Genomic DNA, 19,254 nt, shown 5'->3' with positions numbered 1-19,254 from the left:
ATCGGATTTTGGTCGGTTGTTATGATCATTGATTGTGTAGAATTGATTGAAATAAAGTTTGATAGAAAAAAAATAATTTAATTTAATTTATTATAATTTATTTTAATTTTAATTAAAAATGAAATAATTTATTTTAATTTAATTGAATTTAATGTAATTTAATTGCACTTTATGTCAATTCATTTCAATTCATTCAATATCACGCGCCGCAATAACGCGCGCGCATAAATACGCACGCATGCAACCGCACGCAACAGCTGATCGAACGTATGCCACCCACCCCCACCCACCCACAAAAAACCACAACGGCAACAGCTGTTGGTACCGTGCGCGCTCCGTTTGCCTTAGCGCGGTATCGATGTGAAAGAAAGGGAAGCAAAGGTTTGATTTATTTTTTGTTAATACTGTTATAAATCGAATTTTGGTCGGCTGTTATGATCATTGATTGTGTAGAATTGATTGATATAAAGTTTAATAGGAAAAAATAATTTAATTTAATTTATTATAATTTATTTTAATTTTAATTAAAAATGAAATAATTTATTTTAATTTAATAGAATTTAATGTAATTTAATTGCACTTTATTTCAATTCATTTCAATTCATTCAATATCACGCGCCGCAATAACGCGCGCGCATAAATACGCACGCATGCAACCGCACGCAACAGCTGATCGAACGTATGGCACCACCCCCACCCACAAAAAAAAAAACACACCGGCAACAGCTGTTGATACGGTGCGCGCTCCGTTTGCCTTAGCGCGGTATCGATGTGAAAGAAAGGGAAGCAAAGGTTTGATTTAGTTTTTGTTAATACTGATATAAATCGGATTTTGGTCGGCTGTTATGATCATTGATTGTGTAGAATTGATTGAAATGAAGTTGGATAGAAAAAGAATAATTTGATTTAATTTATTACAATTTATTTTCATTTTATTAAAAATGAAATAATTTAATTTAATTTAATAGAATTTAATGTAATTTAATTGCACTTTATGTCAATTCATTTCAATTCATTCAATATCACGCGCCGCAATAACGCGCGCGCATAAATACGCACGCATGCAACCGCACGCAACAGCTGGTCGAACATATGGCATCACCCCCACCCACAAAAAACCACACCGGCAACAGCTGTTGATACGGTGCGCGCTCCGTTTGCCTTAGCGCGGTATCGATGTGAAAGAAAGGGAAGCAAAGGTTTGATTTATTTTTTGTTAATACTGATATAAATCGGATTTTGGTCGGCTGTTATGATCATTGATTGTGTAAAATTGATTAAAATGAAGTTTAATAGAAAAAAAATAATTTAATTTAATTTAATATAATTTATTTTAATTTTATTAAAAATGAAATAATTTAATTTAATTTAATAGAATTTAATTTATTCGAATTGAATTCAATTTAATTTAATTCAATGTAATTTAATTTAATTTAATTTTAATTAAATCCATAACATTTCATTTCATTTCATTTCATTTCATGTCGTTTCATGTCGTTTCATGTCATTTCATGTCATTTCATGCACAGCAATATCGCAATATCGAACATATGGCACAACCCCCACCCACAAAAAAAAACACCGGCAACAGCTGTTGATACGGTGCGCGCTCCGTTTGCCTTAGCGCGGTATCGATGTGAAAGAAAGGGAAGCAAAGGTTTGATTTATTTTTTGTTAATACTGTTATAAATCGGATTTTGGTCGACTGTTATGATCATTGATTGTGTAGAATTGATTGAAATAAAGTTTGTTAGTAAAAAATAATTTAATTTAATTTATTATAATTTATTTTAATTTTAATTAAAAATGAAATAATTTATTTTAATTTAATAGAATTTAATGTAATTTAATTGCACTTTATTTCAATTCATTTCATTTCATTCAATATCACGCGCCGCAATAACGCGCGCGCATAAATACGCACGCATGCAACCGCACGCAACAGCTGATCGAACGTATGGCACCATCCCCACCCACAAAAAAAACACCGGCAACAGCTGTTGGTACCGTGCGCGCTCCGTTTGCCTTAGCGCGGTATCGATGTGAAAGAAAGGGAAGCAAAGGTTTGATTTATTTTTTGTTAATACTGTTATAAATCGGATTTTGGTCGGCTGTTATGATCATTGATTGTGTAGAATTGATTGATATAAAGTTTAATAGGAAAAAATAATTTAATTTAATTTATTATAATTTATTTTAATTTTATTTTAAATTAAATAATTTATATTAATTTAATAGAATTTAATGTAATTTAATTGCACTTTATTTCAATTCATTTCAATTCATTCAATATCACGCGCGCGCATAAATACGCACGCATGCAACCGCACGCAACAGCTGATCGAACGTATGGCACCATCCCCACCCACAAAAAAAAACACCGGCAACAGCTGTTGATACGGTGCGCGCTCCGTTTGCCTTAGCGCGGTATCGATGTGAAAAAAAGGGAAGCAAAGGTTTGATTTATTTTTTGTTAATACTGTTATAAATCGGATTTTGGTCGGCTGTTATGATCATTGATTGTGTAGAATTGATTGATATAAAGTTTAATAGGAAAAAATAATTTAATTTAATTTATTATAATTTATTTTAATTTTAATTAAAAATGAAATAATTTTTTTTAATTTAATAGATTTTAATTTAATTCCGTTCCGGTGTAAAATACAATTCAATTTTAATGCCATGCGGAAAATGTGCCGAACTTGTCCGCTACACCTAATGAAAGCTTCATATTGTACCCAAACGAAAGCTTTACATCAAAAGCTCTGTGATGCGAGAGCTTTTCCATATGCATTTTAACCATTTGGAAAGCTTTACCGCCATTTGCATTGGGTGTGTAGTAAAAGTGATGTCAGTAAAAATGTCATCGCATATTCATAACGTAATAATGTCGAATTATGCATATATTTTCGGCTCAACTGTCATTTATTGGGTTTGTTGACAATAATATATGCAATTGTGTGTGCAAATAAATTTTTTACCCACACGGGGAACCTTCCGGCGTAAATTGCAATTCAATTTAAGCCAATGTTTTAAATTGCATTTTGATTTCATCTTCATTACAGTATTCCACTTATTATGTGTGGCAGTGTGTGATACAATTAAATAAACATTTAACAAATCGTGAAGTTTTCTGCAAGAATATGTGCAAAACTGTTTGTAATGGCAACCGTTCAAAATATGGGCGTGCGGTTTTTTTTATTTAATTACATTAAATTGTATTTTATCAAATGAGCCCATTCAGGTGTTCCACCACTCCCTGTTGCTCTCTCGCACTGATTGATCGAATCGTTCCCATGCGAAAGAATGGGAAGCAAAGGTTTGATTTATTTTTTGTTAGTGCTGTTTTAAATCGGATTTTGGTCAGCTGTTATGATCATTGATTGTGTAGAATTGATTGAAATTAAGTTTAATAGAAAAAAAATAATTTAATTTAATTTATTATAATTTATTTTAATTTTATTTAAAATGAAATAATTTAATTTAATTTAATAGAATTTAATTTATTCGAATTGAATTCAATTTACTTTAATACAATGTAATTTAATTTAATTTAATTTTAATTAAATCCATAACATTTCATTTCATTTCATTTCATTTCATGTCGTTTCATGTCGTTTCATGTCATTTCATGTCATTTCATGCACAGCAATATCGCAATATCGAACATATGGCACAACCCCCACCCACAAAAAACAACACCGGCAACAGCTGTTGATACGGTGCGCGCTCCGTTTGCCTTAGCGCGGTATCGATGTGAAAGAAAGGGAAGCAAAGGTTTGATTTATTTTTTGTTAATACTGTTAGAAATCGGATTTTGGTCGGCTGTTATGATCATTGATTGAAATAAAGTTTGTTAGAAAAAAAATAATTTAATTTAATTTTTTACATATTATTTTAATTCTATTAAAAATGAAATATTGTAGTTTAATAGAATTCAATTTAGTTTAATTTAAATGAACTATATTTCAATTCATTTCATTTAATTCAATATCACGCGCCGCAATAACGTGCGCGCATAAATACGCACGCATGCAACCGCACGCAACAGCTGATCGAACGTATGCCACCCACCCCCACCCACTCGCGAAAAACACCGGCAACCGGCTGTTGGTACCGTGCGCGCTCCGTTTGCCTTAGCGCGGTATCGATGTGAAAAAAAGGGAAGCAAAGGTTTGATTTATTTTTTGTTAATACTGTTATAAATCGGATTTTGGTCGGCTGTTATGATCATTGATTGTGGAGAATTGATTGAAATGAAGTTGAATAGAAAAAAAATAATTTAATTTAATTTATTACAATTTATTTTAATTTTATTTAAAATGAAATAATTTATTTTAATTTAATTTAATTTAATTTAATTTAATTGAACTATATTTCAATTCATTTCATTTAATATCACGCGCCGCAATAACGCGCGCGCATAAATACGCACGCATGCAACCGCACGCAACAGCTGATCGAACGTATGTCACCACAACGCGACAACGTCAAGGTCAACAGCTGTTGGTACCGTGCGCGCTCCGTTTGCCTTAGCGCGGTATCGATGTGAAAGAAAGGGAAGCAAAGTTTGATTTATTTTTTTTTAATACTGTTATAAATCGGATTTTGGTCGGCTGTTATGATAATTGATTGTGGAGAATTGGTTGAAATAAAGTTTGATAGAAATGAAATAATTTAATTTAATTTATCATAATTTATTTTAATTTTATTTCAAATTAAATAATTAATTTTAATTTAATATAATTTAATTTAATTTAATTAAACTATATTTCAATTCATTTCATTTCATTCAATACCACGCGCCGCAATAACGCGCGCGCATAAATACGCACGCATGCAACCGCACGCAACAGCTGATCAAACGTATGCCACCACAACGCGACACCGTCAACAGCTGTTGGTACCGTGCGCGCTCCGTTTGCCTTAGCGCGGTATCGATGTGAAAGAAAGGGAAGCAAAGTTTGATTTATTTTTTGTTAATACTGTTATAAATCGGATTTTGGTCGGCTGTTATGATAATTGATTGTGGAGAATTGGTTGAAATAAAGTTTGATAGAAATGAAATAATTTAATTTAATTTATCATAATTTATTTTAATTTTATTTCAAATTAAATAATTAATTTTAATTTAATATAATTTAATTTAATTTAATTAAACTATATTTCAATTCATTTCATTTCATTCAATACCACGCGCCGCAATAACGCGCGCGCATAAATACGCACGCATGCAACCGCACGCAACAGCTGATCAAACGTATGCCACCACAACGCGACACCGTCAACAGCTGTTGGTACCGTGCGCGCTCCGTTTGCCTTAGTGTGGTATCGATGTGAACCGTGCCGCGGTCGAGGTTGAAATGAGCTCGTCCAGGTGGGTTTCCCCCACTCTCGCGTTTTCTCCCGCGCACTAATTGGTCGAAGCGTTCCCATACCGAAGAGAGGGAATGGCAAATGTTGGCTGAATTGTAAATGGTATGTCTGAAATCGGATATCCGCTTTAATAGCAAATAAGTTTTATTTTATTTAAAATTAATTACACTAAATGAAATTAATTTCACTGCAATGCACATAAGTTAGGTTAAATAGAATGTATGAAGGTGGTTTGAAATTATTTAATGTAAAATGTTAATAAATGTATTCATTTATTTAATTAATTATTGGAATTATAGTGAAGTGTATTAAATTGCATAAAATGAAATAATTGTTTAAATTTATTTATTCAATTAAGTGTTATGAAATGTGAAGAATGTAGTGTAATTTATATTGTTTTTTAATTTATTAAAAACTTAATGTAAATTTATTTAATTAAATTCAATGTAATGCAATGTACTTAAATTTCAATAAATTTAATTTAATTTAATTTAATTTAATTTAGTTTAATTTTATTTTAATTTATTTTAATTTACTTTAATTTATTTAATTTTATTTAATGTAATTATACTTTTATTAAATTTAATTTTAATTTAATTTAATTTAATATAATTAAATTTATATGAATTTAATTCAATTTATTTCAATTCAATGTAATTTAATTTAATTAAATTTAATATAATTTAATTTAATTCCATAAGATTTCATTTCATGTCATTTCATGTCATTTCATGCACAGCAATATCGCGCGCTCGCGCATGCGCACTCGCACAGCAACAGCTGATCGATCGTATACCACCCCCACCGAAAATAAACATCACCGGCAACCGTCTCTTTTTTATCGTGCGCGCTCCTTCCCGCCTTAGCGCGGTATCGATGTGAACCGTGCCGTGGTCGAGGTTGAAATGAGCTCGTCCAGGTGGGTTTCCCCCACTCTCGCGCATGCGCATGCGCACTCGCACAGCTGATCGAACGTATGCCCACCCCACCGAAAATAAACAACACCGGCAACCGTCTCTTTTTTATCGTGCGCGCTCCTTCCCGCGTTAGCGCGGTATCGATGTGAACCGTACCACGGTCGAGGTTGAAATGAGCTCGTCCAGCTGGGTTTCCCCCACTCTCGCGCATGCGCACTCGCACAGCAACAGCTGATCGACCGTATACCACCCCCACCGAAAATAAACATCACCGGCAACCGGCTCTTTCTTATCGTGCGCGCTCCTTCCTGCCTTAGCGCGGTATCGATGTGAACCGTACCACGGTCGAGGTTGAAATGAGCTCGTCCAGGTGGGTTTCCCCCACTCTCGCGCACGCGGTCGCGCGCTGGTTCAAGATTGGCCCGTTCCGCGGCGTACTAATACATGCTCATAAAAAGCGTCAAACCCGTTTCTCGCTTTGCGGGCAACGTGCACAAAGCGGAGAACGGGTTCGACACCACCGGCCCTCGTGTAGCGATAGGAAAACGTTTGCCGGTGTTTGTAAATATGCGTATTTTTTGCCGGATTTAAGCGTTCTGATTGGCTTGTAACGCTAGTATGGAAACGTAAACGCCCAGCGTGACGATTTGAGCGGGATGAAGCGATCTGAAACCCCGGGCGCGGGAACGGCTCATCCGAAAAGCGTTACATTAACGAAAATATATATTATGACTAGCTTAAACTCCGGGCCCGGTAGATTACAGGGCTACGCACGATAAGGGGATACGCATGATAAGGGGATGTGAGAAGATAGGGGATGTGAGAAAATAGGGGATGTAAGAAGATAGGGGATGTGAGAAGATAGGGGATGTAAGAAGATAGGGGATGTGAGAAGATAGGGGGGGGGGGAGGGTCGTGGAAGACTGTTAGCTTGCATTCATCGAGATCTCTCCAAATCACTAAGAAAATCCAAAATCGGTTGGTAAATGACTGAGATATGGGCAAACATAGAAGTTGAAATGCGAACCGCGAGAAATCAGCCTGAAGGTAGGCAATTCGTATAAGCCATTCAATGTATTAGAAGTTACTTTTTCGAATAACTTTTTCCACAGACATCTGAGCACATCGACGTAAAACAACTTATGGTAGCTAATGAGCAGATCTATCCAAATCTGTGTCAAAATTGAAGATCCATTGCAAACTGACCGAGTTATAAGCATGCAAAGTGGCCAAATGATTAATTGTTTTGTAAAAACCGTGAAAATGTTAAGTCTTTGTATCTTGAATAACTTTTTCCACAGACATCTTAGCACATCGACGTAGAACAACTTATGGTAGCTTATGAGCAGATCTATCCAAACCTAAGTCACAATTGAAGATCCATTGGAAACTGACCGAGTTATAAGCATCCAAAGTGGCAAAATGAGGCAATTTTTTTCTTGTAAATACCGAGGAAATTTTAAGTCTTTGTATCTCGAATAACATTTGACACGGACAACTTAGCACATCGGCGTAGAATAACTTTTGGTAGCTAATGAGAAGATCTATCCATATCTGTGTTACAATTGAAGATCCATTGGAAACTGACCGAGTTATAAGCATCCAAAGTGGCAAAATGAGGCAATTTTTTTCTTGTAAATACCGAGAATAGTTTAAGTCTTTGTATCTCGAATAACATTTGACACGGACAACTTAGCACATCGGCGTAGAATAACTTTTGGTAGCTAATGAGAAGATCTATCCATATCTGTGTTACAATTGAAGATCCATTGGAAACTGACCGAGTTATGGCAGGTGACAGAAAAAGGTTAGGTCGCGAATAACTTTTTTGTCCGACATCGGAGCACATGGTCGTGGAAGACTTTTATCTCGCATTCATCGAGATCTATCCAAATCACAAAGAAAATATTAAAATCAGTTGGTAAATGACTGAAATATGGGCAAAAATAGAAGTTGAAATGCGAACCGCGAGAAATCAGCCTGGAGGTAGGCAATTCGTATACGCCATTCAATGTATTAGAAGTTACTTTTTCGAATAACTTTTTCCACAGACATCTTAGCACATCGACGTAGAACAACTTATGGTAGCTAATGAGCAGATCTATCCAAATCTGTGTCACAATTGAAGATCCATTGCAAACTGACCGAGTTATAAGCATGCAAAGTGGCCAAATGATTAATTGTTTTGTAAAAACCGTGAAAATGTTAAGTCTTTGTATCTCGAATAACTTTTTCCACAGACATCTGAGCGCATCGACGTAGAATAACTTTTGGTAGCTAATGAGAAGATCTATCCATATCTGTGTTTCAATTGAAGATCCATTGGAAACTGACCGAGTTATAAGCATCCAAAGTGGCAAAATGGGGAATTTTTTTTTTGGAAAAACCGAGAAAATTTTAAGTCTTTGTATCTCGAATAACATTTGACACGGACAACTTAGCACATCGGCGTAGAATAACTTTTGGTAGCTTATGTAAAGATCTATCCATATCTGTGTTACAATTGAAGATCCATTGGAAACTGACCGAGTTATAAGCATCCAAAGTGGCAAAATGAGGCAATTTTTTTTTTTGTAAATACCGAGAAAATTTTAAGTCTTTGTATCTCGAATAACATTTGACACGGACAACTTAGCACATCGGCGTAGAATAACTTTTGGTAGCTAATGAGAAGATCTATCCATATCTGTGTTACAATTGAAGATCCATTGGAAACTGACCGAGTTATAAGCATGCAAAGTGGCAAAATGAGGCAATTTTTTTCTTGTAAATACCGAGAAAATTTTAAGTCTTTGTATCTCGAATAACATTTGACACGGACAACTTAGCACATCGGCGTAGAATAACTTTTGGTAGCTAATGAGAAGATCTATCCATATCTGTGTTATAATTGAAGATCCATTGGAAACTGACCGAGTTATAAGCATCCAAAGTGGCAAAATGAGGAATTTTTTTCTTGTAAATACCGAGAAAATTTTAAGTCTTTGTATCTCGAATAACATTTGACACGGACAACTTAGCACATCGGCGTAGAATAACTTTTGGTAGCTACTGAGAAGATCTATTCATATTTGTGTTACAATTGAAGATCCATTGGAAACTGACCGAGTTATAAGCATCCAAAGTGGCAAAATGAGTATTCACGAAAGCGCCTCGCGCACTTGGTCGGGTTTTTGGTCCAACTTGCACCATTTTTGGCCCGTATTTGCCCCATAGCTCCGCCGGTATCCAAGATATCGCCACACTTTCTTCTGGCCATGGCTAGATGGCACTTGTGGCTAGATTTCTTCCATGCACCACTAATCGCTACCATGTCTGTGGCCGGAGCTATTCGACGAACAACCATCGCATTTACCTAGGTACTTTTTCGGGTTTTTGGTCCAACTTGCACCATTTTTGGCCCGTATTTGCCCCATACCTCCGCCGGTATCCAAGATATCGCCACACTTTCTTCTGGTCATGGCTAGATGGCACTTGTGGCTAGATTTCTTCCATGCATCACTAATCGCTACCATGTCTGTGGCCGGAGCTATTCACGAAAGCGTCTCGCGCACTTGGTCGGGTTTTTGGTCCAACTTGCACCATTTTTTACCCGTACTTGTCCCATAGCTCCGCCGGTATCCAAGATATCGCCACACGTTCTTCTGGCCATGGCTAGATGGCACTTGTGGCTAGATTTCTTCCATGCACCACTAATCGCTACCATGTCTGTGGCCGGAGCTATTCGACGAACAACCATCGCATTTACCTAGGTACTTTTTTGGGTTTTTGGTCCAACTTGCACCATTTTTGGCCCGTATTTGCCCCATAGCTCCGCCGGTATCCAAGATATCGCCACACTTTCTTCTGGCCATGGCTAGATGGCACTTGTGGCTAGATTTCTTCCATGCACCACTAATCGCTACCATGTCTGTGGCCGGAGCTATTCACGAAAGCGTCTGGCGCACTTGGTCGGGTTTTTGGTCCAACTTGCACCATTTTTGGCCCGTATTTGCCCCATAGCTCCGCCGGTATCCAAGATATCGCCACACTTTCTTCTGGCCATGGCTAGATGGCACTTGTGGCTAGATTTCTTCCATGCACCACTAATCGCTACCATGTCTGTGGCCGGAGCTATTCACGAAAGCGTCTCGCGCACTTGGTCGGGTTTTTGGTCCAACTTGCACCATTTTTGGCCCGTATTTGCCCCATAGCTCCGCCGGTATCCAAGATATCGCCACACGTTCTTCTGGCCATGGCTAGATGGCACTTGTGGCTAGATTTCTTCCATGCACCACTAATCGCTACCATGTCTGTGGCCGGAGCTATTCGACGAACAACCATCGCATTTACCTAGGTACTTTTTCGGGTTTTTGGTCCAACTTGCACCATTTTTGGCCCGTATTTGCCCCATAGCTCCGCCGGTATCCAAGATATCGCCACACTTTCTTCTGGCCATGGCTAGATGGCACTTGTGGCTAGATTTCTTCCATGCACCACTAATCGCTACCATGTCTGTGGCCGGAGCTATTCGACGAACAACCATCGCATTTACCTAGGTACTTGGTCGGGTTTTTGGTCCAACTTGCACCATTTTTGGCCCGTATTTGCCCCATAGCTCCGCCGGTATCCAAGATATCGCCACACGTTCTTCTGGCCATGGCTAGATGGCACTTGTGGCTAGATTTCTTCCATGCACCACTAATCGCTACCATGTCTGTGGCCGGAGCTATTCGACGAACAACCATCGCATTTACCTAGGTACTTGGTCGGGTTTTTGGTCCAACTTGCACCATTTTTGGCCCGTATTTGCCCCATAGCTCCGCCGGTATCCAAGATATCGCCACATTTTCTTCTGGCCATGGCTAGATGGTACTTGTGGCTAGATTTCTTCCATGCACCACTAATCGCTACCATGTCTGTGGCCGGAGCTATTCACGAAAGCGTCTCGCGCACTTGGTCGGGTTTTTGGTCCAACTTGCACCATTTTTGGCCCGTATTTGCCCCATAGCTCCGCCGGTATCCAAGATATCGCCAAACTTTCTTCTGGCCATGGCTAGATGGCACTTGTGGCTAGATTTCTTCCATGCACCACTAATCGCTACCATGTCTGTGGCCGGAGCTATTCGACGAACAACCATCGCATTTACCTAGGTACTTTTTCGGGTTTTTGGTCCAACTTGCACCATTTTTGGCCCGTATTTGCCCCATAGCTCCGCCGGTATCCAAGATATCGCCACACTTTCTTCTGGCCATGGCTAGATGGCACTTGTGGCTAGATTTCTTCCATGCACCACTAATCGCTACCATGTCTGTGGCCGGAGCTATTCACGAAAGCGCCTCGCGCACTTGGTCGGGTTTTTGGTCCAACTTGCACCATTTTTGGCCCGTATTTGCCCCATAGCTCCGCCGGTATCCAAGATATCGCCACATTTTCTTCTGGCCATGGCTAGATGGCACTTGTGGCTAGATTTCTTCCATGCACCACTAATCGCTACCATGTCTGTGGCCGGAGCTATTCGACGAACAACCATCGCATTTACCTAGGTACTTTTTCGGGTTTTTGGTCCAACTTGCACCATTTTTGGCCCGTATTTGCCCCATAGCTCCGCCGGTATCCAAGATATCGCCAAACTTTCTTCTGGCCATGGCTAGATGGCACTTGTGGCTAGATTTCTTCCATGCACCACTAATCGCTACCATGTCTGTGGCCGGAGCTATTCACGAAAGCGTCTCGCGCACTTGGTCGGGTTTTTGGTCCAACTTGCACCATTTTTGGCCCGTATTTGCCCCATAGCTCCGCCGGTATCCAAGATATCGCCACATTTTCTTCTGGCCATGGCTAGATGGCACTTGTGGCTAGATTTCTTCCATGCACCACTAATCGCTACCATGTCTGTGGCCGGAGCTATTCGACGAACAACCATCGCATTTACCTAGGTACTTTTTCGGGTTTTTGGTCCAACTTGCACCATTTTTGGCCCGTATTTGCCCCATAGCTCCGCCGGTATCCAAGATATCGCCACACTTTCTTCTGGCCATGGCTAGATGGCACTTGTGGCTAGATTTCTTCCATGCACCACTAATCGCTACCATGTCTGTGGCCGGAGCTATTCGACGAACAACCATCGCATTTACCTAGGTACTTGGTCGGGTTTTTGGTCCAACTTGCACCATTTTTGGCCCGTATTTGCCCCATAGCTCCGCCGGTATCCAAGATATCGCCACACGTTCTTCTGGCCATGGCTAGATGGCACTTGTGGCTAGATTTCTTCCATGCACCACTAATCGCTACCATGTCTGTGGCCGGAGCTATTCGACGAACAACCATCGCATTTACCTAGGTACTTGGTCGGGTTTTTGGTCCAACTTGCACCATTTTTGGCCCGTATTTGCCCCATAGCTCCGCCGGTATCCAAGATATCGCCACACTTTCTTCTGGCCATGGCTAGATGGCACTTGTGGCTAGATTTCTTCCATGCACCACTAATCGCTACCATGTCTGTGGCCGGAGCTATTCACGAAAGCGTCTCGCGCACTTGGTCGGGTTTTTGGTCCAACTTGCACCATTTTTGGCCCGTATTTGCCCCATAGCTCCGCCGGTATCCAAGATATCGCCACACTTTCTTCTGGCCATGGCTAGATGGCACTTGTGGCTAGATTTCTTCCATGCACCACTAATCGCTACCATGTCTGTGGCCGGAGCTATTCGACGAACAACCATCGCATTTACCTAGGTACTTGGTCGGGTTTTTGGTCCAACTTGCACCATTTTTGGCCCGTATTTGCCCCATAGCTCCGCCGGTATCCAAGATATCGCCACACGTTCTTCTGGTCATGGCTAGATGGTACTTGTGGCTAGATTTCTTCCATGCACCACTAATCGCTACCATGTCTGTGGCCGGAGCTATTCACGAAAGCGTCTCGCGCACTTGGTCGGGTTTTTGGTCCAACTTGCACCATTTTTGGCCCGTATTTGCCCCATAGCTCCGCCGGTATCCAAGATATCGCCACACTTTCTTCTGGCCATGGCTAGATGGCACTTGTGGCTAGATTTCTTCCATGCACCACTAATCGCTACCATGTCTGTGGCCGGAGCTATTCGACGAACAACCATCGCATTTACCTAGGTACTTTTTCGGGTTTTTGGTCAAACTTGCACCATTTTTGGCCCGTATTTGCCCCATAGCTCCGCCGGTATCCAAGATATCGCCAAACTTTTTTCTGGCCATGGCTAGATGGCACTTGTGGCTAGATTTCTTCCATGCACCACTAATCGCTACCATGTCTGTGGCCGGAGCTATTCACGAAAGCGCCTCGCGCACTTGGTCGGGTTTTTGGTCCAACTTGCACCATTTTTGGCCCGTATTTGCCCCATAGCTCCGCCGGTATCCAAGATATCGCCACACTTTCTTCTGGCCATGGCTAGATGGCACTTGTGGCTAGATTTCTTCCATGCACCACTAATCGCTACCATGTCTGTGGCCGGAGCTATTCGACGAACAACCATCGCATTTACCTAGGTACTTTTTCGGGTTTTTGGTCCAACTTGCACCATTTTTGGCCCGTATTTGCCCCATAGCTCCGCCGGTATCCAAGATATCGCCACACTTTCTTCTGGCCATGGCTAGATGGCACTTGTGGCTAGATTTCTTCCATGCACCACTAATCGCTACCATGTCTGTGGCCGGAGCTATTCACGAAAGCGTCTCGCGCACTTGGTCGGGTTTTTGGTCCAACTTGCACCATTTTTGGCCCGTATTTGCCCCATAGCTCCGCCGGTATCCAAGATATCGCCACACTTTCTTCTGGCCATGGCTAGATGGCACTTGTGGCTAGATTTCTTCCATGCACCACTAATCGCTACCATGTCTGTGGCCGGAGCTATTCGACGAACAACCATCGCATTTACCTAGGTACTTTTTCGGGTTTTTGGTCCAACTTGCATCATTTTTAGCTTATGAGCTTATGAGAAGATCTATCCATATCTGTGTTACAATTGAAGATCCATTGGAAACTGACCGAGTTATAAGCATCCAAAGTGGCAAAATGAGGAAATTTTTTTTCAATTTTTTTTAAATCAAATTTATTTACGACCTCGCTGCTGCTTGCTCAAATAGCCCAGGTCGATAACTGCTTGCTGTGCCATCACCCACAGTGAAGGTTCAAATCTCGCTTTTACAAAATCTTTTTTTTTCAATTTTTTTTAAATCAAATTTATTTACGACCTCGCTGCTGCTTGCTCAAATAGCCCAGGTCGATAACTGCTTGCTGTGCCATCACCCACAGTGAAGGTTCAAATCTCGCTTTTACAAAATCTTTTTTTTCAATTTTTTTTAAATCAAATTTATTTACGACCTCGCTGCTGCTTGCTCAAATAGCCCAGGTCGATAACTGCTTGCTGTGCCATCACCCACAGTGAAGGTTCAAATCTCGCTTTTACAAAATCTTTTTTTTCAATTTTTTTTAAATCAAATTTATTTACGACCTCGCTGCTGCTTGCTCAAATAGCCCAGGTCGATAACTGCTTGCTGTGCCATCACCCACAGTGAAGGTTCAAATCTCGCTTTTACAAAATCTTTTTTTTCAATTTTTTTTAAATCAAATTTATTTACGACCTCGCTGCTGCTTGCTCAAATAGCCCAGGTCGATAACTGCTTGCTGTGCCATCACCCACAGTGAAGGTTCAAATCTCGCTTTTACAAAATCTTTTTTTTCAATTTTTTTTAAATCAAATTTATTTACGACCTCGCTGCTGCTTGCTCAAATAGCCCAGGTCGATAACTGCTTGCTGTGCCATCACCCACAGTGAAGGTTCAAATCTCGCTTTTACAAAATCTTTTTTTTCAATTTTTTTTAAATCAAATTTATTTACGACCTCGCTGCTGCTTGCTCAAATAGCCCAGCTCGATAACTGCTTGCTGTGCCATCACCCACAGTGAAGGTTCAAATCTCGCTTTTACAAAATCTTTTTTTTCAATTTTTTTTAAATCAAATTTATTTACGACCTCGCTGCTGCTTGCTCAAATAGCCCAGGTCGATAACTGCTTGCTGTGCCATCACCCACAGTGAAGGTTCAAATCTCGCTTTTACAAAATCTTTTTTTTTCAATTTTTTTTAAATCAAATTTATTTACGACCTCGCTGCTGCTTGCTCAAATAGCCCAGGTCGATAACTGCTTGCTGTGCCATCACCCACAGTGAAGGTTCAAATCTCGCTTTTACAAAATCTTTTTTTTCAATTTTTTTTAAATCAAATTTATTTACGACCTCGCTGCTGCTTGCTCAAATAGCCCAGGTCGATAACTGCTTGCTGTGCCATCACCCACAGTGAAGGTTCAAATCTCGCTTTTACAAAATCTTTTTTTTCAATTTTTTTTAAATCAAATTTATTTACGACCTCGCTGCTGCTTGCTCAAATAGCCCAGCTCGATAACTGCTTGCTGTGCCATCACCCACAGTGAAGGTTCAAATCTCGCTTTTACAAAATCTTTTTTTTCAATTTTTTTTAAATCAAATTTATTTACGACCTCGCTGCTGCTTGCTCAAATAGCCCAGGTCGATAACTGCTTGCTGTGCCATCACCCACAGTGAAGGTTCAAATCTCGCTTTTACAAAATCTTTTTTTTCAATTTTTTTTAAATCAAATTTATTTACGACCTCGCTGCTGCTTGCTCAAATAGCCCAGGTCGATAACTGCTTGCTGTGCCATCACCCACAGTGAAGGTTCAAATCTCGCTTTTACAAAATCTTTTTTTTCAATTTTTTTTAAATCAAATTTATTTACGACCTCGCTGCTGCTTGCTCAAATAGCCCAGGTCGATAACTGCTTGCTGTGCCATCACCCACAGTGAAGGTTCAAATCTCGCTTTTACAAAATCTTTTTTTTCAATTTTTTTTAAATCAAATTTATTTACGACCTCGCTGCTGCTTGCTCAAATAGCCCAGGTCGATAACTGCTTGCTGTGCCATCACCCACAGTGAAGGTTCAAATCTCGCTTTTACAAAATCTTTTTTTTCAATTTTTTTTAAATCAAATTTATTTACGACCTCGCTGCTGCTTGCTCAAATAGCCCAGCTCGATAACTGCTTGCTGTGCCATCACCCACAGTGAAGGTTCAAATCTCGCTTTTACAAAATCTTTTTTTTCAATTTTTTTTAAATCAAATTTATTTACGACCTCGCTGCTGCTTGCTCAAATAGCCCAGCTCGATAACTGCTTGCTGTGCCATCACCCACAGTGAAGGTTCAAATCTCGCTTTTACAAAATCTTTTTTTTTAAATTTTTTTTAAATCAAATTTATTTACGACCTCGCTGCTGCTTGCTCAAATAGCCCAGGTCGATAACTGCTTGCTGTGCCATCACCCACAGTGAAGGTTCAAATCTCGCTTTTACAAAATCTTTTTTTTCAATTTTTTTTAAATCAAATTTATTTACGACCTCGCTGCTGCTTGCTCAAATAGCCCAGGTCGATAACTGCTTGCTGTGCCATCACCCACAGTGAAGGTTCAAATCTCGCTTTTACAAAATCTTTTTTTTCAATTTTTTTTAAATCAAATTTATTTACGACCTCGCTGCTGCTTGCTCAAATAGCCCAGCTCGATAACTGCTTGCTGTGCCATCACCCACAGTGAAGGTTCAAATCTCGCTTTTACAAAATCTTTTTTTTCAATTTTTTTTAAATCAAATTTATTTACGACCTCGCTGCTGCTTGCTCAAATAGCCCAGGTCGATAACTGCTTGCTGTGCCATCACCCACAGTGAAGGTTCAAATCTCGCTTTTACAAAATCTTTTTTTTCAATTTTTTTTAAATCAAATTTATTTACGACCTCGCTGCTGCTTGCTCAAATAGCCCAGGTCGATAACTGCTTGCTGTGCCATCACCCACAGTGAAGGTTCAAATCTCGCTTTTACAAAATCTTTTTTTTCAATTTTTTTTAAATCAAATTTATTTACGACCTCGCTGCTGCTTGCTCAAATAGCTCATGTCGATAACTGCTGACAATAATGATAATGTTGACAATAATTTATGCAATTGTGTGTGAACATAAATTTTTTACCCACACGCGGAACCTTCCGGCGTAAATTGCAATTCAATTTTAGCCAATGTTTTAAATTGCATTTTGATTTCATCTTCATTACAGTATTCCACTTATTATGTGTGAAACAATTAAATATGCATTTAACAAATCGTGAAGTTTTCGGCAAGAATATGTGCAAAACTGTTTGTAATGGCAACCGTTCAAAATATGGGCGTGCGGTTTTTTTATTTAAATACATTAAATTGTATTTTATCAAATGAGCCCATTCAGGTGTTCCACCACTCTCTGTTGCTCTCTCGCACTGATTGATCGAATCGTTCCCATGCGAAAGAAAGGGAAGCAAAGGTTTGATTTATTTTTTGTTAATACTGATATAAATCGGATTTTGGTCGGCTGTTATGATCATTGATTGTGTAGAATTGATTGAAATTAACTTTAATAGAAAAAAAATAATTTAATTTAATTTATTATAATTTATTTTAATTTTATTCAAAATGAATTAATTTAATTTAATTTAATAGAATTTAATTTATTCGAATTTAATTCAATTTAATTTAATTCAATGTAATTTAATTTAATTTAATTTTAATTAATTCCATAACATTTCATTTCATTTCATTTCATGTCGTTTCATGTCGTTTCATGTCATTTCATGTCATTTCATGCACAGCAATATCGCAATATCGAACATATGGCACAACCCCCACCCACAAAAAACAACACCGGCAACAGCTGTTGATACGGTGCGCGATCCGTTTGCCTTAGCGCGGTATCGATGTGAAAGAAAGGGAAGCAAAGGTTTGATTTATTTTTTGTTAATACTGTTATAAATCGGATTTTGGTCGGTTGTTATGATCATTGATTGTGTAGAATTGATTGAAATAAAGTTTAACAGAAACAAAATAATTTAATTTAATTTATTACAATTTATTTTAATTTTATTAAAAACGAAATAATTTAAATTAATTTAATAGCATTTAATTTAATTTAATTGAACTATATTTCAATTCATTTCATTTCATTCAATACCACGCGCCGCAATAACGCGCGCGCATAAATACGCACGCATGCAACCGCACGCAACAGCTGATCAAACGTATGCCACCACAACGCGACACCGTCAACAGCTGTTGATACGGTGCGCTTTCCGTTTGCCTTAGCGTGGTATCGATGTGAACCGTGCCGCGGTCGAGGTTGAAATGAGCTCGTCCAGGTGGGTTTCCCCCACTCTCGCGTTTTCTCCCGCGCACTAATTGGTCGAAGCGTTCCCATACCGAAGAGAGGGAATGGCAAATGTTGGCTGAATTGTAAATGGTATGTCTGAAATCGGATATCCGCTTTTATAGCAATTAATATTTATTTTATTTAAAATTAATTACACTAAATGAAATTAATTTCACTGCAATGCACATAAGTTAAGTTAAATAGAATGTATGAAGGTGGTTTGAAATTATTCAATGTAAAATGTTAATAAATGTATTCATTTATTTAATTAATTATTGGAATTATAGTGAAGTGTATTAAATTGCATAAAATGAAATAATTGTTTAAATTTATTTATTCAATTAAATGTTATGAAATGTGAAGAATGTAGTGTAATTTATATTGGTTTTTAATTTATTAAAAACTTAATGTAAATTTTTTTAATTAAATTCAATGTAATGCAATGTACTTAAATTTCAATAAATTTAATTTAATTTAGTTTAATTTATTTTAATTTATTTTAATTAACTTTAATTTAATTGAATTTAATTTAATGTAATTATACTTTTATTAAATTTAATTTTAATTTAATTTAATTGAATATAATTGAATTTATTTGAATTTAATTCAATTAAATTTAATTCAATGTTATTTAATTTAATTTTATTTTATTTAATTTAATTTGATTCCATAAGATTTAATTTCATGTCATTTCATGTCATTTCATGCACAGCAA

General features: G+C 38.4%; 1 long non-coding RNA gene across 1 annotated transcript in view; it reads left to right on the top strand.

Annotated features, from left to right (window-relative positions):
* The first annotated feature begins 3,000 nt into the window (after positions 1-3,000).
* Positions 3,001-19,254, top strand: part of LOC125773029 (uncharacterized) — a 31,400-nt gene continuing 15,146 nt past the window's right edge. Inside the window, exons 1-2 of the long non-coding RNA XR_007419845.1 lie at positions 3,001-3,244; positions 17,586-18,754. This is a non-coding gene — a long non-coding RNA (uncharacterized LOC125773029). The remainder of the gene's footprint in view (positions 3,245-17,585; positions 18,755-19,254) is intronic.

This window comes from Anopheles funestus (genome assembly GCF_943734845.2).
Source record: "Anopheles funestus chromosome X unlocalized genomic scaffold, idAnoFuneDA-416_04 X_unloc_18, whole genome shotgun sequence".
Lineage (NCBI taxonomy): Eukaryota > Metazoa > Arthropoda > Insecta > Diptera > Culicidae > Anopheles > Anopheles funestus.
The sequence above is the reverse complement of the archived record's forward strand: the minus strand, read 5'-3'. Positions and strand labels throughout refer to the sequence as shown.